Below are 22,667 nucleotides of genomic sequence, written 5' to 3' on the forward strand. Positions count from 1 at the left end.
TGAACAGTGTGGGGGTTAGGGCAGCTGACCACCCCCACCCCCCACAGCCAAAATTCACATGTAATTGTTGACCCCCCCCCAAAAAAACTTAACTCCTAATAGCTTACTGTTGTAAATCAACGTTGTAATCAACGTAAACAGTTGATTAACACATATTATATGTATTATGTACTATATTCTTATAATAGACTAAACCGGAGAAAAGAAAATAAAGAAAACCATAAAACACATCTACAGTACTGTATTTATCCAAAAAAAAAAAAAAAGCCCATATGTAAGTGGACACACACAGTTCAAACCCATGTTGTTTGAGGGTTAACTGTATTCTCAACCATGAGACATATTCTCCTACCTTTCAAAGGTATGTCCTGAGGAGAGCAGCCATCGCTAAGTGTAAGCTCTAGAAAACCTATAATCAGTTTCTCTCTCTAATTGAGTACTTTCTTTCCTTAAGTTTTGGTGGAAGCATGAAAATAATTTACTGATTTAGGAACTGGGTGGAGTAGACCACAGGAGGACAAATCAAAAACATCTGGAATGAACTAGTTGCAAGAGAAAGGGAGGGAGCAAGAGAGGAGGAGGGAGAGAGGGAGGTGGGGGGGGGGCGCAGGAGAGAGAGAAAAGGTTTTCAAATGAAACAAAGTACAGATGATTTGGCCAAATTTAAGCCAAGCCAAACACTCACATTAAACATTGCACTTGGGTCTGGTTCAATAGCGGGAGCCGGCAAGAGGGAGCATCAGCCAACATTGCATCAGACGCACATTGTGGATAGAGGAAATGAGTTTAGTCAAGCCAGCTGTGACTTCAAAGGGGCTGCTCTCTCAAAGAACAGTGGGAAAGGGTTCCCTCTTCAGTGAGGATAGCAAAGTTCAGCCAAAGCCAACGGACTTCAGGAGGCGGCAAATTACATTCAATGTGCAAGAAAGGCTATTTTCCTTCTGTGAAGTCGCTGTTACAGAAAAGGAAGGGAGATGATGAGGAAGAGTGGTGAGAAGAAAAGATTCTGACACTCATCTGAGGACTGGAGTCTTATGTGTATAATTATGAAATGGGGTGTTTGTGTGTAAAGAAGGTTGTTTCCCAGCTCAGACACTTCCTTGCCTGAATCATGTTTCCAAATCTGTGGGAGGAGAGATCACAGGATTCCTCCCCCAACTGATTCCCACAGATACTTTCCCCCTTTGTACTTCTAGAAAACCACACATTGCTTTCAAATTATTCACTCAACACAAATTAACTAAGGGACAAACAGTAGGTTGGGCCCCGGGAATACAAAGAGAAACAAGACAGTCCTTGTCCCAGGAGTTCACAGTCTGAAGGAGAACTAGACACATAGGATTATGGTATTGATCAATAAATCTGATGTTCGAGTAGTGATTCCCAAAGTGTGATCACCTTGACCAGCTTCAGTAGCACCAGGGGAGGGGCGGGGCTTGTTAGAAATGCAAATCTGTGGGTCCCAGCCCAAACCTACTGAATCAGAAAGCTGAGGTTGATTTAACAACCTCTCCAGGTGATTTGGACGCATGCTAAAGTTGCAGAACTCCACTGATGGTGGAAAGCAGAGGACTTTGAAGCAGACAGACAACACAAGGCTAACTCAAGACCAACCTTCAGTGCCTCTGCCATCTATATATCACTTCTAAGTCCCTTCCAGGCTAGATTCTAAATAGGTTGCTCCCTGGTAATTCACAAGAATGATACACAAGTGTATGTCTTGTCTCTATTGTCAGTTATAAGAATATCAAGGGAAGGGGCTAATTCCTCTTTTAAGTTTTTCATTTCTCCTCCTTTCAGACATCAGCCCAAAGAACATACAGGCATTGAAACTAACTTTGATTCACAACTTAGCCTGGTGTGGGGGTTATACATTCACAAGGAGAAACTAGCAAATATATACTTGAAAATTTTCACAACTCTCGTAGGTTGCAGGAGAACATAAATGTTATCTCTCCCAAGCACTCATTTGATGCTTGAATCCTCTCTGTGATATCCTTGCCAAGGGTCTGTTCTTATGCTTGAGTGCCTCCACTGATCCCACTATCTCCGGATACACTTTACTTCCTTTCAGACAGCTCTGTTAGGAAGAGCTAGCTTCTTCTGGGCTGAAATTTACCATCATTTAAATTCCATTTGTTCATGATAGTCCTGTCCCTTGGGAACCCATAGCACAGATACTTACATATTAATGTGACATATTTCAAGTATTTGAAGTTAGTAATTATGTAGCTTATGACATGGGTTAAACTCATAGACGCTAGAATAAGATTGCCTGCATTCAAATTTCTGTTCTGTTACTTATGATTGCTATGACCTTGGAGGAGTTATTTACTATCTCTGTAGCTTTGTTTCTTTATATATAAAACTATATAATAGCATTACACAAAGGGCTTTTGTAAGGAGTGCATGAAATAATATATGTAAATGTGCCTGGAAGACAGTAAATTCTCTAAAAGTTTTGACTATTATTAATCATCATTATCATAGAGAGCTTGTCAGGTATATGACCTAGGTCATCTTTCTTTTTTTTTTTTAATTTTTTTAATGTTTATTTATTTTTTAGAGAGAGAGAGAAAGACAGGGTGTGAGCAGGGGAGGGACAGAGAGAGAGGGGGGCAGAATCTGAAGCAGGCTCCAGGCTCTGAGCTGTCAGCACAGAGCCCAATGCGGGGCTCGAACCCATGAACCATGAGACCACGACCTGAGCCGAAGTTGGACGCTCAACCGACTGAGCCACCCAGGGGCCCCAACCGAGGTCATCTAATTCTTTAGTCACTCACCAGGTGAGCCTGTTCACTCCCATGGTTTCATCTACATGCTCGTGAAAATGTCTCTTCGTTTTCTCTAGGAGCATGCAGCTAAATGCAAGGGGCCGGTTGGGACTATATGAATTGTTCTGGCCACTATAATTTTGGTAGAAATGATGCACACCACTTTTATTCCTGGTCCCTAACATCATCCTGAGAAACCCTCCATTCTCTTTCTCTTTGTGCATCACCTAGTTGAATGCATAGGAAGAATGCCAGACGAGGACTCTAAGAAGGCTCCAGAGAGTGGTGGACCCCTGAGTTGGAAGAAGCCCTTGATCTCTGAGTCAGTGCTTGGTGGGGGAGCTGCCTACGAGAGCCACCGAACTGGAACATCCACATAGGGCTAAGTGTGAGCAAGAAATAAACATTTATTGAGTTAAGTCATTGAGATGTTACAGCCTATCATGCATAACACAATGACTCCCTCATTTATATGTATTGCTCAGACTTTGCTCCTGAGCTCCAGAACTATACATTTCACTTTCTATTCAGCCTTTCTACAATAAGGGTAGTAAGTCAACTCAAGGCTTCAGGGATCACACCATCTGTGTTGAAACACCAGTCCTGCCGGGTACCAGCGATAGGACCATTGGGTGAATGGCTAGAATATTAAATGGGTAGATGTGTATAAAACACATAGAATAGCCAATTATCCATAGTGAATGGGCAATAAATACTGTGGCATAGTTATTGTGACTATCCTACTCCAAATTTGCTCCTCTCCCTTGACTTTCCATATGAATAACTGGTCTTTCCCCACCACTCAACAGCTGTTAAAACCAGAAAGTTGCAACTTAATATTGAACCACCTTTTTTTATCATCCCACATGGAACAAAGCACCAAAAATTCATTGATCGCACTCCCTAAATATTTCTCAAATCCACCCACTTCTACTACTCTTTTGTGATGCCCTCCCCATTTTAAAGTCACCAGCACACATGGCTCTATTATAGTTATATCCTTACTAGTCTTTTCAAATCCGCCCTCATGCCCCTCAGATTCATTCTTCACTTGGAAATGGAAACGTTCTTTTTAAAATTCGTATCTTATCTGGTCACTCCAATATTTAAAAGGCATAAATACTTTTTGTTGCTCTTTTGAAAGACAAAATTTCAGCCTCTCCTCATAACCCACCTCATGACTTTATCTCTGGAGTTCAGCCATGCTGGGCTTGCGTTGTCTTCATAAAGGTGCCACGGTTGTCCCATTTTTGAGGTTTTCACATGTTGGCTCTTTCTACTTAGAATGAACTTTCTCCCTGCCCCCAGTTTACCTAATTAATTCCTGACCATTCTTTATACTTCAGCTTAAGTGCTACACTGTCCAGATAGCCTTCTTTACAATCTCTGCCCAAACTAGTTAAAGATATGCCCACATAGCACCCACAATACTCCTTCATTCATCTCAGTGTACTTGCCACTATTTGTAAAAACATCCTTCCCACCTAGGCAGAGAGCTTTATGAGGGCAGGGACCTCAAGTTTATGGTTCTCTGCCCAATACATTGGCTTGTATTGAGAAGGGGCTCATTGAATGTGTGTGTGTGTGTGTGTGTGTGTGTGTGTGTGTGTGTGTGTGTTTTAAGTGTGAGTATGATTAGGGGGCTCTGTGTATGTATCACATGTGATTTTCTTTTTGGTTGGGCTGGGAACAAAAAGTCCTACAATCAGTTCATGTGCCTAACTAAATTCACCTCCACATTAAAATAATCCAGCATCTGGCCTTTTGAGTTCAAAATCTAGTTGATTTGGCAAACCCATAAAGTAAAAACCATATTGCAGTACATGCATGCTGTCATAGTAGGATGATTCTAAGACCTCCATGGGGCACGTGGGTGGCTCAGTCCGTTGGGTGTCTGACTTTGGCTCGGGTCATGATCTCACGGCTCTGTGTGCTGACAGCTCGGAGCCTTCGGGCCTGCTTTGGATTCTGTGTGTGTGTCTCTCTCTGCCCCTCTCCTGCTTGCTCTCTCTCTCTCTCTCTCTATCAAAACCAAATAAACATTTAAAAAAATTTTTTTTAAAGAATGATCCTAAGATCTCCATTGGCAGGTGATAGGTTATTTAGGATGAGCCACAAAGTAGTGTGTTTCTGGAAAAAGTATTATGAGTGCTCTCATATTCTAAACATCAAAAAACTCCTCCTTCTAAGGTTCACGGGGTATAATATGTGATATCAGATCAGATCAAGAAATACAGGAAAGATGTTCCCCTTGCCTCCAGAGACGTGTCTAGTAAGAAGTTGCTCTGGCTGAGGTCAAAGGGATTTCTGCCTGTGTTCTTCTCTAGGATTTTGATGGTTTCCTGTCTCACATTTAGGTCTTTCATCCATTTTGAATTTATTTGTGTGTATTGTGGAAGAAAATGGTCCAATTTCGTTCTTCTGCATGTCGCCGTCCAGTTTTCCCAACACCATTTGTTGAAGAGACTTTTTTCCATTAGATAGTCCCTCCTGCTTTGTCGAAGATAAATTGACCATATAGTTGTGGGTCCATTTCTGGGTTTTCTATTATGTTCCATCGATCTAAGTGTCTGTTTTTTGTGCCAATACCATACTGTCTTGATGATCACAGCTTTGTGATGCAGCTTGAAGTCTAGAGTTGTGATGCCTCCAGCTTTGCTCTTCTTTTTCAAGGCTGCTTTGGCTATTCAAGCTATTTGGAGAGGTTGTTAAAAACAAATTGGAGTTCAGAATTAAACCAGGTGGGTTTTATATCAAGCAAAGGTTTGTATTATTGTATGTTGGTCCACGATTGGACAAAGTATGTGATTAGAGAAGGAATGATAGAGGAGATCTCTGAATAGCACAATCAAGAGAAAATATGTTCTGGCAGGGGGAGCACTGTGGAGCGGACTCAGCAAGGTCATGGATGCTCAGTGATGAGGTTTCAGAGTCTAGCTTCAAGCCTGCCAACTCTCCTTGTGGTGCGACGTATGGAATTTCACTCAGCAACAGGTTTTTTTTCCCTTCTCATCTGTAAATTGGGATTGATGGCCCCAAGTCATCAGATTGTTTTTTATGATACTAGATATCCCTGAGGCTCAGAGAAGTTAGAACTTTCTCTGGGGGAAGCGTCTGGGTGGCTCAGTTGGTTAAGCATCCGACTCCTGATTTCGGCTCAGATCATGACCTCACAGTTTGTGAGTTTGAGCCCTGCTTCAGGTCTGTGCTGTCAGTGGAGCCTGCTTCAGATTCTCTCTCTCTCTCTCTCTCTCTCTCTCTCTCTCTCTCTCTCTCAAAAATAAATAAATACTATTTAAAAAGAAATTTTTCCTGGGGTTACCTCCTAATAACTGATAAAAGCTAGGTTTTTACCCAGGTCGTGGGACTCTGCATTGAGCTCCCTCCATTAATTCTTCAGGGACTGCCTTCTCCCTTAAAAAAATAATTTTAAAAGTGGGTATTACCAAGAAAGAAACAAATTAAGCTAAGGCTCAGTTCTACTGAGTGCCCATAAGCATCCTGAGTTAGATTAGATGATGTGTATCAAATTTAAGCTAACAGAAGACATTCTCTTTCTTACAGAGGTTTATGGCCACATTTTCCAGAAGAGTTAAAAAAAAAAAAAAAGCCAACATAAGTGGCCCAAATTCAACAATACTAGTACTTTCTTCTGCCCTCCGTTAAAAGGTAAAAAAAAAAAAAAAAAAAAAAAAAGAAGCTAAATGAGCCTTTGGCACTGGTGAAAGCTTTGCAGTAGTCCCTGAAGCATGTGGGATTTCTCTAGCTTCTTTGGAGTCGTGACCAATAGTTCTGTCACCTTCCCTGGTTCTAATAAAACTCTGTGATGGGTTTTGGATTACACTCATTCCAAGAGGACTCCTTGTCAGTCCTCGAGTGGCCTTTGTTGTCTACAGCCCCTTGCAATGAATTTGAGGGCAAAGGTCTTGGTTACACCCACCACTGAAATCAGACTCAGCTACACTCCATGAGGAACGTATTAAGGGGTGGAATCCAGCATCTATCCTCCCAAAACAAAAGCAATAGCTTTGCAGCTATTCCCGGTCTTTGTTTTTGATGGTTCTATAACCCATTGCCTCTGACACTGGAGACTGCTAGCATTTCTTAGCAAACTCCGGCCTGTGCAGAAAATAAAATAGCACACAGCAAAGGAGTCAAATCAAGTCTTGGGAACTTTTTTTTTCTTTTTAAGAGAAGATGTTGAACAAGCTTCAATACAAAAGCTTATAAATCCCTCTATGTATTTTTCCCATTGTAATACTTCCAGCCAGTGCCTTGTTATTATTCACCCCATGTTTGAATAATGGAATGTTTAGATCACTATTTCATCGAGGGAAGGAAATGCTGTATATTCTAAAAAAGCACTCTAAATAGAGCGCTCTTCCTCTGTGAGGCCATACTTCACTGAGTTTTCCTAATTGCTAAATGCACAGCTCTGGCTTGAAATGCAAGAATTTGAAGAATTGTAGAACATGTACCAACATCAGTGAAAATCAGACCATAACCGATCCCAGGGCCTTCATTATCCAAGCAAACCTTTCCAGTCCCGGATTATTGTGTCAAGATTTTATATCTATATACACAAACACCATATTATTATAACATGTTAATATGTGTGTAGAACATGAATTAAGAGAGAGAAAAGGCCTAAATTCTGGTCCTCTGACACTGCTATCCAACAGCAGATTGAGTTTGGAAAAGTTCTGAGCTTCAGTTTCCTCATCTGCTAACTGGGGATAATAAGTTTTTCTTGGTCACCAGGAGTCAAGGTTCTCTTACAGTCCTAATGAGATAATGTGGGTCCAGAGGCTCAATGATACAGGATATGTTCAATAATTTTTCAGGGAAAGGTATTTTCTCCCATCGTGTACACGCTCTCTCTCTCAGAATCAAACTGATCCAAGGGATACTTTTGCTGTTAAATCAACAGCATCTCCGATAGCTTCTATGGGAGCTGACTTGGATAGCAGAGAGCCCTGCTCTGAGCAGGCCAGGCTCCTCCCATTTCCTGTCTAAATCATTCTAGAGAAGTTAATTCAAATGGGACAATCAGCCCATTGTTTGAAAGAAGCCCAAGTTTCTTGAAAATCTAATTTTGGGGTTCATTCCCCAGGTGAGCAATAATATGCACTTAAGACAATGCTTTACAGAAAAAAAAAATATGTTCGAATTCAACTTGACTTGTTCCAACTGGTGTATGCAGCTGTGTGTGCAGTAACTCTGAGCTTAAGACGCAAATTACTTCAAACAACCCAAACGCCCAATCACCGGGGAAGCACATTTGCTGGATGGATCATTATGCAACCACGAAATAATTATGAAATTTCTTTTCTAGTATGAGGAAGTGCTCTTGTTATGCCCTTAACAATAAAGCAAGATTCACATTTGTGTAACCTGTGTTATATCAATTCTGTGTCAACGAGTTTTGTTGATCGTGACGGACTCCAGAGCATATAAACAGATGGCAGCTTTCTTCTTTTAGCTGTCCCTTTAAACCTGAGCCATGGGCCTCTAGACACAGGCTTTTACCTTTTCTGGGTCACCTCAGATTTTTAGATATATTCTCTGGTCCCCCTTCAGGCAAGAGAACAGTCTCATTTCAATGACTAAAGTATCCAGTCCAGTATCTAACACCACTGACTACTGCGATTGAAGATTTCCCTTCTCTGTCGGCTCAGATTCCACTTCATGCTTGGGAGCCTGCTGTGAGGAAGGGGTCCATGGTTAGCTTCTTTTCTCTCCTTTCTTTCCCTCTTTTGTCCCTCACTAGTCTTCCTTAGGCTCCCCAGAGTTGAGGCAGGCTTAGATACAATCTGGTCGTTGTGTCCTCGAGGGTGGCACAATGTGGATGACTTCTTCCTGAGCATCCTTCCTGAGCCCACCCTAGGTTCCACTTGGGCCTCCACCTGGAGCTCTATTAACCAGTCCCTGGCCCTCAGCCCACCTTTCCGTCCCAAGTGTCAGCTCCTGATCTGGTGGCCCATCTCTCTCCGCTGAGTCGCTTAACTATTTCAACTGGTCGAATGCTTTCAAAGCAGCCCAGACCTCTTATGACAGGGTTATTGATATATTTGAACACATGAGTGGCTATGTCCTAGTGTAAAATAGTAGCTTGGGTCACGCAAAGCCGCCGTTACTGGCACCAACATTGGACAAAGCTATGTGCCAAATGCTTAAGAGGATGTCAAGATGTCCCTGTCATCATTATTGCCCTCAAGATACCTATAGTCTGGTAGGGAAGAAAGATGTATTCGCAAACCAACTTCAAAGACAAACAGGAAGAAACATTTGCCCTGCCCTGCCTGGTTTCCCAAAGCAAGCATGACATCAGACTCTCACTGTCTTCCATGACACTCCTGAGCCCTCCTGTGAATGGCCCTGTGAACTCACAGCACGCAGGTCTATGCCTTGTTCATCTTTGCTGCTTCGGCCCCACCCAGGGCCTATGATGGAAATAAGAATGTGTTTATAAATTCAGTGATTGAAACAAATGTCAAATTTTTGGAAGGAGTTGATACACTGTAAGGATCAGACAAGATTTTTTTTTTTTTTTTTTTTTTTTTTTTGTGGTGGAATGGTGTTAGAGTGTAAAATATGAAACTTGTTTCCAGTTCACTTGTCTTAACTTCACTGTTTGCTGTTCGGAACCTGTCTCTAGAGTTCTAGCTCCAGGGTGATAATGCCCTTCTTACTCATTGGGTGCTAATAAATTTAGGGTGAGAGAGATTTTTTAAGGATATTTTGTGAGCTGTATAAGTGTTCTGCAAGTATTAGTAATTATTTGAGCAATGAACATAATAATGCTAGGAAGACCAGAATTCTCGGCCACTGCTAAGGCTGAATGCCTTAGTAGGACCTTCTCTGAAGCTCATTTGGCCTATCTGGATAACGGGTACACAAATGATGACCTCGTTGCATTATTGTGAGAATTAGTATAAGCAAAGCATCTAGAGCACAGGAAGGATTCAATCAATGTAAAAAACTTCACTTGACTTTATGAAAAGTATTAATTAATAACTCTGGAGTAGCTACAGATTCTTATTCTATTGTAACAAGTACAAAAACAGGCTTCACTTTATGCAAACGATGCCTTGTAAGCAAACTTATCCTATGCCACAATTAAAGCAAGATGGTAGAGTTGCCTCTCCTAGTAGGTAATGAGCCCCTTTTCCTGGCATGGTTCACGTTCAAGGTGATGACTGTTCAGAGGGGTGCAGAATGCAAGTTAAGACTAGATGGCTTTGAGGATACCTTCACTGGAGATTTTTAGAAGTTTCAAAATTCAGAAATTAATCATTTAATGAATCCATTGGTCCATGAATTAATCATTCAATGAATGCATTGAATAAACAAAAATTTTCTGTGCTAGGCACACTTCACAAAATTCCCTGACCACACAGAACTGATTTATATTGGAAGGAGATAGACAATAAACAGATAAATGAATCAATGTGGAGTATGTCAGGTGATGATACCTGCCCATATGAGACCCAACGTTTTCAGTTGGAGCTGAGTTTTAAAGTTAATTTAGAGCAGTACCCAATTTCAAACCTGGGTGGCAGGAAGGCAATGAGTTTCAAATGCAAGGGCCTCGGAGTCCCAGACGTGTCCTTTTCCGAGCATTTAATATCATCTGATGCAGACGGATCCCTGGTCAGTTGAGTGAACTAATTAATAGTTGATAAGTTTCATCAGGAAGAAGATTTCTATCATGGGGGGGGGGGGTCAGTATCCTTCATCAAAGCGTCCGGGTGATACTATGAATTTTTCCCCTCTGGTTAATCAGGAAGGCTAAATCCAGGAGAAGGGTTAAACAAGGTCAGAGAGATGGAAAAACACCTACAATTGGCATTCAAGACCACATGATTGTATCTATTTATATACACCTCCAGGGACACAAGGGAAAAAGGCTCCGGTATACACAGATAAGATTTTCAAAGATCCTAAAAAGCTAACTGAAGCATTCAATCCACTAAGAGAAGATTAGTAATAAGTATCTGCTACTAGGTAGTATTAGTTTATTCCTTTTTATAGGAAAACCTCAGTACAATTTAGAATAGCAATTTTGATACATTTGCCCTGTTTCCAAGACTGGATTAGACTATGTTTAAACAGAGACACTGACATATTTCTAGGTTTAACCTCGCACATAAATAATTCCTAAAGTGATTTTGCATCTATTATTTAATAGATTTATTCCTGCACAAATAAACCTAGGAGTTAACAAAATAGGACTTTGGATTTCAGGTGGAGGCAGGCTTTTGATGTCACAGGTTTTCACATACTTGGTTAACCCCGCCCAGCTGGGGGCTCTCAAACCTTAATGGGCATCCAAAGGAGGGAAGTCTAGGTGCCATCCATTCCCTCATTTCTTCATACACAAACATGGCACTCACTGGCACGGGGTCTGAGACTCACAGTTCAGGAGAGGGGAAGAGAAACTCAGCGATAGCTATAATAAGACATGAAATGTGGAGAGCACCATTAGAAAGTTATGGAGTGTTATGGGAGTTCATGGGAGGAATATATCACATTAATTTTCTTGTCAGAAGATCCCACTGGGCTTTGTGGGCAGCTGTACTCAGCTCAGCTGGCGTGGGGGAAGGGAGGAAGAGCAGCATCACTGTGGTCCATTGTTCCAGACAATGCACCCAAAACGTCACAGAGGATTGGCCTTGTCAAATGCTTAGGGCAAACGTCTCTGCTTTCAAAAGACGTGCCTATGGACTTGGACTTCAGTCCAAACCCCGATCCTGGGCCGCAGGACTTTTAGTGCCAAGAAAGTTCCAGGCAGACCAAATGAGTCTGTCATCCCACCTGGTAAGGCTGTGCCCTCAGACCTGGCCGTTCTCCCCACCTCAGCAGACCCTGACGATGCCAACACCTGGAGGCCGTCTGCGGACCCTCCCCTTCACTTGGGCATCAGATCCTTCCTAGAAGGGGCATCTGAGGCAGTGTTTCTCCATGGCTATCTCTCCTGCCTTCACTGTAGGTATTACACCATTTTGTAGTTACATTAGGCTCAATGAATTTCAGTGCCTCACATGAGGACTAAAGCTCTGTAAAATCACAGAATGAGTGTACCTGATCCCTGAAGGCAATTCTTGTTCTCTCCTTTCAGTGCCTCTATTATATTTGGCTCTGAAACTCTTAAAAGGGTCATCTGGCTTCTCTTAAGGGGTAGCATCACAATGAGATGGCAAAGACAAAAACATTTTTCTTTGGTCAGTTTAAGGGAAGAGAGATCCTGGAGGAGCAAACAGGTGGCCAAAGCGTTTTTATTTTTTAATGTTTATTTATTTTGAGAGAAAAAGAGAGACCACGTGCAAGTGGGGGAGGAACAGGGAGAGAGAGACAGAGAGGGAGGGAGAGAGAACCCCAAGCAGGTTCTGAGCTGTCAGCTCAGAGCCCCACCTGGGGCTTGATCTCATGAACCATGAGATCATGACCTGAGCTGAAATCAAGAGTCAGAAGCTTAACCAACTGAGCCACCCGGGCACCCCCAAAGCTTTAATTAGGGAATGGGAGCAGTCACAGTTCTTGGGGTCTATGGCAGGAGAGGGCTGAGCTCTAGACCTGTCTTGGGGTGACTGGTAGCCCCGAGGGCAGGTTCACTGAAAGGCTTTGTAGACCCATGGGCATCTTGCTTCCTTCCTCTTCATTAAGCCCTATTTTATAAGCCAGCAGTGAGATTGAATTATGTGGACCTGTTCACAAGACGCTTTCCCCCACCCCCGCCTTTCCTGGATAAAAGACAAAAGAGGAGACTGTTAATGGTAAGGAGAGGCTGTGGTTGGAGTGAATTCCACAATTCCTTGGCCTTTTAAGCCTGAAGATGACTAGTTAAATAATTTGATGCACAGACCCTGACCACCATTCTAATGAGCTCTAGTAAGCTGGCACAGAAAATTAATGATAATAAATTAATTCCAGAGAATACCATTTTATGTACTCAATTATTAATGGTATTACAGTGTTATTAATGGTGTCAATTATTAATGGCATGAATAATTAAGAAATCACATCCATGCTATGATGTACAAGGGTTCCAGTGTTGAGCAAATTGCTCAGAATAAATAAACAAACATACCAGGATTCAGACCAATGATGTTCAGCCTTCGACATGTTTCTGGAAAACACTGGTATATCTGTCATCAGACTAATTTTATTGAAAAGGTCTCTGTTGCTAGGACTCCTGCCCAAGTCTCTTATTACAATAGTAACAAGGAAGAGGTTAGGGGATGGGGGACCATGTTTCCTTAGCAGCTCTGCTTTCTGGGGAGAAATAGGGGAGACCCTGCCTGAAACTGGTGTCCATAGGACACTAGATATGAGACGAGGGAGGGATGTGTGAATTTAGTGAATCCAGAAGAGCTGACAGGTAACCCAAGGCTGACTAGTTAGTCCTGAGTTTAACTTGAAAGACATCAGAAGCCCTGAGAAGCTACTGCCCCAACCAGTGCAACCAGATTGGGGTTCTGGTAAGCAAGAATGAGACAGGGACTTCAGGAAAAGTGTAGTCTCAAATGGGGCCATTGACTGGCCATTAAATATCTTGCAATTTCTTCCTGAGCCTCAGGTTTCTCACTTGTGTGACGGGGATGGTATTTATTCCGAAGGCTGTCTGACAAAATGATTCTATGGTTCACAGTAAGTTCTCAACAAAAACTTCTCTTACTCTTCGTTGTTGTTGCTGTTGTCATTAATAAACGTCACAAACCAACTTGGCCACTTTATAGGTGAGGAAATTGAAGCCTGAAGAATAGATGTGACTTGTCACGAATTTGTATGTAGAATATCTTTCCCTCTTCCCCCCAAGGTTGCTCTCTTCTCCCTCCTGCACTGTTTTTCAGGAGCCAGCCTCCATGCATGACACTGACAGTGCTCCAGTGCCTGATTGAGTTCTGCCAACAGAGGGACTGAGCAGAGATGGGAAGAAGGGAGAGGAGGAGACCAGGGCATCTATTTGCTTGGCTCCTGCCTTGAGAGGTTCCCATCAGCCGGCCATGCATCTCTACAGAAGACTACAGGTGTTCCCAGAGTGCCTAACTCTATGTGACTTTCTCTGTCCAGAGTCCTGAAACTGCTCCCATCCAGATCTGCATCCTCCCAGGCTATAAAGGGTAACAGGTTTGCTACTACCAGCTGTGAAGTATCCCTTTGTGAAAACTGTTGATCAGATTCCCCTACTTTGAGACAGCACTGACAGAAATGATATGGGGTCCAAGTTCTTGCTGTCTAATCCTTCCCATATACTTTTAACTTTCATTCATACACTCATTAAATTATTGTCTACTTAGGACAAGGCCCCATGCCGGGCACAGTGATATAAAACTCAGCAACATCATATTGAAACACAACCTGATAGTACTCCAAAGCAGGAGTGAGCAAATTGTTTCTCTATAAAGAGCCAAACAGCAACTATTTGAGACACGGAGCCCTCTGTCTTTGTTGCAACTATTGAACCCTGCTTTTGTAGTACCAAGGCAGCCATAGACAATATATTCACAAATGAATCTGCCTATTTACCAATAAAACTTTATTTATGTCCTTTGGCATTTGCACTCCAAATAATTTCCACGTGTCTCAAAATACTATGCTTTTGATTTTTTTCCCCTCCAAATATTTAAAAATATGAAAGCTATTCTTAGCTTGTGGGCCAGATGAAACTGGACAGCGGGCCATTTGGCCTGCAGACCATAGTGTGCTAACCTCTGTGCTAAAGCATGAACTTGGTACTGAGGGAACAGATTTAAGGAGGCCGAGAGGTGGAAGAGGAAGCTGAGAGAGGCTCCACACAGGAAGTGGCATGTGCACAGGGAATTGGATGAGAGCTGGTTTGGCAGGTAAGAAGGGAATGAGCACAGGTAGTGAGCAAAAGCAAAGAATCTCAGAAGCGCAAGACGTACTTGGGGAGTGGAGCCTGAACTTGTAGGGCTCAAGAAAAGAGGCCTGTGGTGATTAGGAGGGAGGGCAGGAGGGAGGCCCGGGGCCACATCCTGGAGGACCAGAGTGCCCTGCTGAGACACTGGACTTGAGAGGTGGGAAAGCCAAGTGATGAGATCCTGGGCAACAGTATTAGACAGACTTGAGTGCAGAACCTACCACGACTATTGTCTGGCCGAGGGATCATAGGCAAACTACTTAAGCTGTCTGAGCCTCATTTCTTACATGCAAAACAGTTATCATAACAGCCCAGCTTTATGACAGTTGGGATGATTAAGTGGGGCAAGGCACACAGGCTGCTCTCAGCAGTACTGGCTCACAGTAAGTGCTCAGTAAAGGTCTGCTATTATTAGCATTACCATGATTAGGCTCATTGACTAGCCTGGCTCTCACTGTGTCTTCTCTAGTCCAAGTTCAGAGCATTCTTGCCACTGCTGATGGGGATGGCAGCTGGACAGTTGGCAGATCTGAGGCGAACATAAGGTTTCCCTTCTAGCACCATCACAGCATCAGCCCTAATGAGTCTTCAGTGGCAGAAATCCACTTCTCTGGCCCTGAACCCACAAACCTTGGGTCATTGCACATGGAACCAGAGAGAGCCACAGCTCCTTAGTCCAGACCATATCCTTCTTAGAGCGTTCGAGCACAAAGCACATCTATTAGTACTTTGCCTATGAGTTTTCTTTCCTGTTTGGTCTGCAAAGGGAAAAGATAATGTTTGGATAGTTCTCCTTTTTAACAATTCCCTCTTGAGTCTCCTGGGTAGCAGCCTTTAGTGAATTTCCATGGTGCTCCAACCAACGTGAAGAAGGAGAAAGGTAGGAACAAGTGGACATTAGTTAGTGACATCACTTGAAATAAACAAGTTCTGTCTATCCTAAGGATGCCTAAAGTGATACATTTTTCCTAAAAGATTTCAGATCTGATCTGAATGTAATATTATATAGAAACCATAACATTTCATTCCTGAGGTACTGTAGAAAACTGAGAAGTGGTGAGTAAGAGGACTGCTTACTTATCTATTTTAAAGACAATCATTCAGACAATTAATTGAATCATTAAACAGACTTTCAGGATATATTTGGAGGTAATAATTTTAACTCCGCTTTTAAAAAGATGAAAAATTCTGTTATAAAAGTAACATTTGTTATTGTTCAGACAGCAAGTACATATATGTTTATTGTTCAATATTTGGGAAAAAAGAGAATGCTAGAGAAAATTAAATCACAATTACTCAATAAGCCTAAACCCACAGGTGTATTTTTTCTTTCAAGATTTTATTTAAATTCAAGTTAGTTAACATATAGTATAATCTTGGTTTCAGGAGTAGAATTTAGTGATTCATCACTTACACATAACACCCAGTGCTCATCCCAACAAGTGCCCTCCTTAATGCCCCTCGCCCAGTTAGCCCATCCTCCCACCCAACATCCCTCCAGCAACCCTCAGTCTGTTCTCTGTATTTATTTAAGAGTCTCTTATGGTTTGCCTCCCTCTCTGTTTTTATATTATTTTACTTTTCCTTCCTTTCCCCTATGTTCATCTATTGAGTTTCTTAAATTCCACCTATCAGTGAAATCATATGGTAGTTGTCCTTCTCTGGCTAACTTATTTTGCTTAGCATAATACACTCTAGTTCCACCCACATTGTTGCAAATGGCACGATGTCATTCTTGTTGATATCTGGGTAATATTCCATTGTGCGTGCGTGTGTGTGTGTGTGTGTGTGTACACACACACATTTTATATATATATATATATATATATATATATATATATATATATATATGTCTTATTTATACCATAAGTTGTATTTTTTAACATTTAATAATGTATTTTCTTAAAAATGCTCTTCTCAGCATATTGTAAATCAAGTTAAAGGTAGGAGGAAAACAAAAAACAAAAAAAAAAGTGTGGGAGGTCTCACTTGTGGATATGAAAGAGTTGAAGTGAAAGATGGTAGGAGAATTCAAATGCTCAGAGTAGTAGGTTGTTGGACCATCTCCCTTCATCTCAGCCTGGGTAGGGAGGCATGTATTTGTTTCTCACCCCAAACTGAGTCAGGGAATCATGGACGGACAGATGGATGGATGGATGGATGGATGGATGGATGGAAGGATAAGACAGACAGACAGATAGATAGATAGATAGATAGATAGATAGATAGATAAAATAAAATGATGTAAAGAGAATCAGAATTTGGAGTAAATGATCTGGTAATACTAGTACCTAGTATTTGAAATTTAAGGGATAGAATCATATTCTTTTTTTTTTTTTTCAACGTTTATTTATTTTTGGAACAGAGAGAGACAGAGCATGAACGGGGGAGGGGCAGAGAGAGAGGGAGACACAGAATCGGAAACAGGCTCCAGGCTCTGAGCCATCAGCCCAGAGCCTGACGCGGGGCTCGAACTCAGGGACCGGGAGATCGTGACCTGGCTTGAAGTCGGACACTTAACCGACTGCGCCACCCAGGCGCCCCGATAGAATCATATTCTTACTACCATGTGTAAGTTAGCCATCTTTGTATTCTTACCAATAAAAAGAATAATAAGACGTATACCTAGCAATGCCTAAAAGTCCTATATGTTTGTTTTGAGGCAAACCCTGCTCTACTAGAGCTACACCTGACTAAGTTCATTTCAGACCTTGAAATTTACACATACTAAAGCTCATGAAACAACAATAGGAAAACAATCTTGCACCTGAAAACAAACCATGCATTTGTTGGATCATCCCTTCTCTGTTGGCTGTTTCAGAGTGACAAGTAGTCATAGCTCTTTCCACTCCGAGTTCAGTTCAAATTGACACATGAATACAGAACATAATACTTCTACTTCCAGATATGAGTACACAAGAAGGGCTACAATTTAGAAATGAACAAACAGGCTTAACTTAATATGAGACCAAATTTAGGAGATCTGTCCTTACACAAAGTGCTGGTGAGAATCAAAGTAAATCCTCTCTGAAGAAAGGTAACATTCAAGCATGATATCCTGTGATCAATAAAGCAGTTACAAAGCATATGAAGAGATAAGATAAAAAAATCATAGGCTTGCAAGAGATCCAGATATAGAAATTATGAGACATAGACTTCAAAGTAATTATGCTTGAAATGAAAGAAATCAGATGACAAGATATAGAATTTTAGCAGAAAACTAGAAACTATTTTTTTTAAATGAAACTCTGAAAAAGAAGATAATTGAAATTTTAGAATTCCATACGTGTGTTTAATTGTATAGCCAATAATGTTCAGGAGAGAAATGTCGAACTGGAAGATCAATGGGAAAAAAATGCTTCTTATACACACACAGAAAGAGGGGGAGATGTGGGAAGTGTAAGAGTCTATGAGACTCATGAGACATAGCAAAGGGTCTAGTATACATATCTTGAAGTCTCAGGAGTGGAGAGAGAGAAAAGGGAGAAGAAATAATACTTGAAGGTACAGTTATCAAGAATTTGCCAAAACTGACAAAAAGAAAAATCTTGGAAGCAGCTGACATGACAGATGATAGATAGGTGATGCTAGATAGACAGGTAGACAGACAGACAGATCTTTCAAATGAGCATCAACACCAGCTCAATAGTAAAGGTGACCACATAAAAGAAAAGTGACGAACCAGAAAAAAATTGAAGTGACACATTCAAAGTATTGAACAAAACAACTACCAATATAGAATTCTATACTCAGTAAAAATATCCTTCAAGAATAAAGGTGAAATGTAAAGATATTTAAAAAAAATGAATTTCCCATGTTCAGCCCTACGTTAAAAGGGAGGTCTTCAGGCAAAAAGAAAATGGGAGCTCAGAGAATCTGGAAGCAATAAGCAACTGAGAGGATAAACATAGGTAAACTTAAATGAATACTGAGTATATGAATAAAAATAATAATGTCCCATGGAATATAAAATATATGTAGAATTTAAATACATGACCATAGGTTAATAAGATGGGAGAGGGTAAATGGAGTTGAATTGTCATCAACAATGACAGAAAACATAATGAAAGAATTTATAGCTAATAAAGTAATAAAAAGAAAATGAAATAAAAAATAATTACTATAAGTGAAAGCAAAAAAAAGGAAAAAGTGAGTTAAATAGTGAGATAGTACATATATATATATATATATATATATATATATATATATATATATATAAATACATTAGTAGTCTTTCCACTCACTCTTTAACCCACTGTATCATTTATTTCCATAGCATTACAGAAATGGTTCTTTCAAACTTCAAAGTGGTTTGGGTCCTAAGCTGACACTGTCCTTCCTCAGTTTTAAGGACTGTCTTCCATTTCTTCTATCCCTCTGACTATGCCTTCCTGTTCCCCTCATTGCTTGTCTTCCTTTATCCTCTATTTGAACAGGTGTTCCCAGAAATCAGTCCTCTGTATTCCTCCTGCTTCCAACCTCATTCCATTTCTGAGCAATTTCTATGACTCCAAGGGTTCACCAAGGAGATACTCTGTGTGCAGGGAAAAGTGAAGACAAAGGGTGAATATGGCACATCTGTCTAGAACACTAATTTAATGAAGACTTGGAGATGAATTGATTGTTTTCTTTTCTGGGGGGGGGTGTGGGGTGAGGGGTAGAGGCAGAGGGAATGAGAGAATCCTAAGCAGGCTCCAACACAAGGCTCAATCTCATGATGACGAGATCATGACCTGAGCCAAAATAGAGTCAGATGCTTAACTAACCGAGCCACCGGCCCAATTGTTTTCTATTATGATAGAAACAGATATACTGTGAAACAAAAGGCAAAATTTGCATACATTTTTAAAATAAAACATCTGGGCACCTGGATGGCTCAGTCAGTTAAGCATCCGACTTCGGCTCAGTCATGATCTTGCAGTTTGTGAGTTTGAGCCCCCCACTGAGCTCTGTGCTGACAGCTCAGAGCCTGGATCCTGCTTCTGATTTTGTGTCTCCCTCTCTCTCTCTCTCTCTCTCTCTCTCTCTCTCTCTCTCTCTCTCTCTATCCCTCTCCCATTCATGTTCTGTTTCTCTCTCTCAAAAATAAATAAACACTAAAAAAATTAAAAACATTAAAAAAATCAGTTGTGAAGAAATGTCAGAGTCACTGCATATGATTTTAAGTCACATCCCCAAAATCCCTGGGCTTATTTTTTCACTATCATCCACTATCACTTATACATTCATGGAAAAACAAGTGTGCACAGAGTTCACATATGAGCTTGCTTTATGACTGATAAATTATATCAATAAATCTCATCAACTTTCTGAGTACTAATCTTAAATCCCCAAATATTTCCTAATGCTAACTTGATGGGCATTATTGCACAGAACACTAGAGAACTGTCCAATGGCAGAAGTAAGGCATTATTAATATAGGAGTAACTATCTCTATCCTTGTCCAGAAACCTTCCCTACAGGATGGGAAGATCAGGTCAGGAATGCTTAGTATTCATTTATGAACCAGCATTGGTAAAACATTACCATAAAAGTGGCACCATGAGACTGAGACGTATGGTTTTAGAAAAGTAGACTGTCATTCAAGATAAAACACTCCCATGCCTCCTTTACTATCAAGTGGGTCTGCTGGTCTGATGCAATGTTATATGCGAATCCCATGCTGGTTGGTCATGCTATAAGCCTCTAGGTAGCAGTGACTGCTTAAATGCCACAGGCAGTAAAAGCAAATCCAAATCCAAAATACCGTTTCTGTTCCTGTAAGAAAGAAGCATTGACCCATATAGAATGGAAAGAGGCCATAGTCAACTTGCAGCCAAGCGGCCAACGGGTCTTCTCAAGGTTTGGTTCTACATCGGGTGTTCGTTGTTCATTTCTGCTGCTGGCTGGTTAGACCATCCAGCGTCACGCCATGTTAGCAGCTAATCAGATTTGGTCAGTGGGAGTCCATACTACAGAACCCATGTGTAGTCTCCACTACCTTGGCCACATCAGTCGTCTGCCTGTCATGTTAATCCTGGGATGCTTGATGACAGAGGCTGGCCAATAACAACTAGACCAGTCATCTTGCCAGTGCCTTTCGCATAATAGATACTCTCAGGCAGCTGTTCACCTGTGATACAGAGGTACTTTGTGCTAATCCCAAACATTCATCCATATGCCTCTCGCTGAAACTTCTTGACCATCCTGCCAAGCCATTCGGTACTGACCGTATCTTCATATATATTCCAACCTTGGTCAATTATCTTTTTCACCCCCCACCCCTCACCCTGCCCATTAGGAGCAGTTTTACTGGCCATTGCCATTCAAGGCCACGAATGCAACAATATGTCATCAAATCCTCAGTCAACCTGATGAGGAGTTCTGGAGTAAGTACCTGACAGTGAGTCCCACAATGGCCCAAAATGATTTGATCTGTATGCCCTAACCCCACCTAGTCATAAGACGTAGGCTGCCCAAGGAAGGGTCAGATCTCAGAACGGGGGGGGGGGGGTGCTCTCTGGAGGGGAGTTTTTCAGAACTGCAAAGGCTGGCAGCTGGAGGCTGTCCACCGATCCCGGGCCTCACTGCTGGGCAGCAGGTCTTCCTCGAAGAGGGATCTGCACGGTGCATCTCTATGTGTACCACATGCCTTCCCCAACACAGGGCCTGGAATAGAGTGTATCTTGAATGTAGATATCTTTTTTGCAGAAAACAGAAAACCTGACCACAGTGACTATGTTTTCTTTATATAACAAGGTATCTACAGCTAACTGGTTCCTTGCGTTGGTTCACGAGATCCATAGTGTCTATAGCTTTCTTGCCGTTATCCTCTTGGTCACAAGGTGGCAAGTATCATATTCACCTTCGAGGCCAGAATGAGAAAGGGCACTGCAGTATGTCTGTCTCTTTTCATTGGAAAATCAAAACCTCCTGAATAATTCTGCAGGGCAATTTCCTTTTCTTAGGTCTCTTTGGCCGGAATGAAGGTGTACCAGGGCTTCCAAGAATGCTAAGTGACAATAGGATTATCATGATTGACTGACGCCAATAAAAATTTATTGCTTGGGTGTGAACATAATTCTCCCTCAAAAAAAAAAAATTCCACGGGCAAGGAAAAAGGAAAAGTAATTGAATACTAGGTAGAATACTAACAATATCTGCCACAGTGAATAAATATTTGTTGAATGGAGAATGGTTTTGTGCCACACAAAAAAATTCCTGCAGCGGGAAGAAGTTTGACTAAATAATTTCTGAGGTCATTTTAATAACAGTCTGTGCACTAAAGGGAACATTAAAGGCCATCCATAATTAATAAAAAGAAATATTTTAACTATGGCGAACCATCAAGAGAGCCAGCAAAAGAGAGGAAATTTCTTTAGCATCGTAGCCAGACTCATTCGGTATCCCCAAAGGAAACTTGAGGCAGCCATTGACTTTCAGAACAGAGCTCCAGAGGCAATGGTGGGCCACGCAGGAATAATAACCTCTTTGTCCTGATATGGAATCAGGGAAATAATGATCAGCTGTAGGGTCCATGAAAAGCCTCACTCTCACCACCTTTAACGACTCACCCCCGCCTTCCTCCCCACCCTCGACGGATTCCCCTGCTCAAAATCTGACGTCAATTGTTTCCTTAACATGGCAAGCTGCCTAGGATTTCTGGGAAGTATGTTTAAACAGGAGTCATGCCAGGACTGGAATCAGCAGTGCTTCTGTGTAGCCTGCAATGTAAGCTGTAATTAGGGATACTGAGATCCCTGAAGTTTTAGGCCAACTTAGTGGTGTGCATGCGTGTGTGTGTGTGTGTGTGTGTGTGTGGTGAGAAGGGGGATGTATACATACACATAACACACACACATATATATTTTCTATTTGCTTCTTAACTTAGAATATGAAAACAAAAACCATAAGAAACTTTGTTAGTTTTACGAAGTGTAACATCCTTCCCAGATCTGTTTTCTTTTTCCTCTTTTCTTCCTTCCTTCCTTCTTTCCCTCCCTCCCTTCCTTCCTTTCTTCCTCCTCCCT

At 41.5% G+C, this 22,667-nt stretch overlaps 2 long non-coding RNA genes across 5 annotated transcripts in view; one reads left to right on the plus strand and one right to left on the minus strand.

The window, feature by feature from the left end:
- LOC102900151 overlaps window positions 1–22,667 on the minus strand; it is a 201,275-nt gene that overhangs the window by 97,663 nt on the left and 80,945 nt on the right. Inside the window, exon 1 of one of the 4 annotated variants that reach the window (XR_006592192.1) lies at window positions 353–630. The exons of 1 other annotated variant lie outside the window; for it this stretch is intronic. This is a non-coding gene — a long non-coding RNA (uncharacterized LOC102900151). Of the gene's footprint in view, window positions 1–352; window positions 631–685; window positions 1,441–22,667 lie in introns of those variants that run through there. 2 more of the 4 variants (XR_002152184.3, XR_006592190.1) reach the window with 2 other exon arrangements.
- Window positions 11,479–13,913, plus strand: LOC123383017. The gene is made up of 2 exons (XR_006592196.1): window positions 11,479–11,594; window positions 13,628–13,913. It is a non-coding gene; the product is annotated as an uncharacterized LOC123383017 (long non-coding RNA).

The sequence above is a fragment of the Felis catus genome, chromosome F2 (assembly GCF_018350175.1).
Source record: "Felis catus isolate Fca126 chromosome F2, F.catus_Fca126_mat1.0, whole genome shotgun sequence".
Taxonomy (NCBI): domain Eukaryota; kingdom Metazoa; phylum Chordata; class Mammalia; order Carnivora; family Felidae; genus Felis; species Felis catus.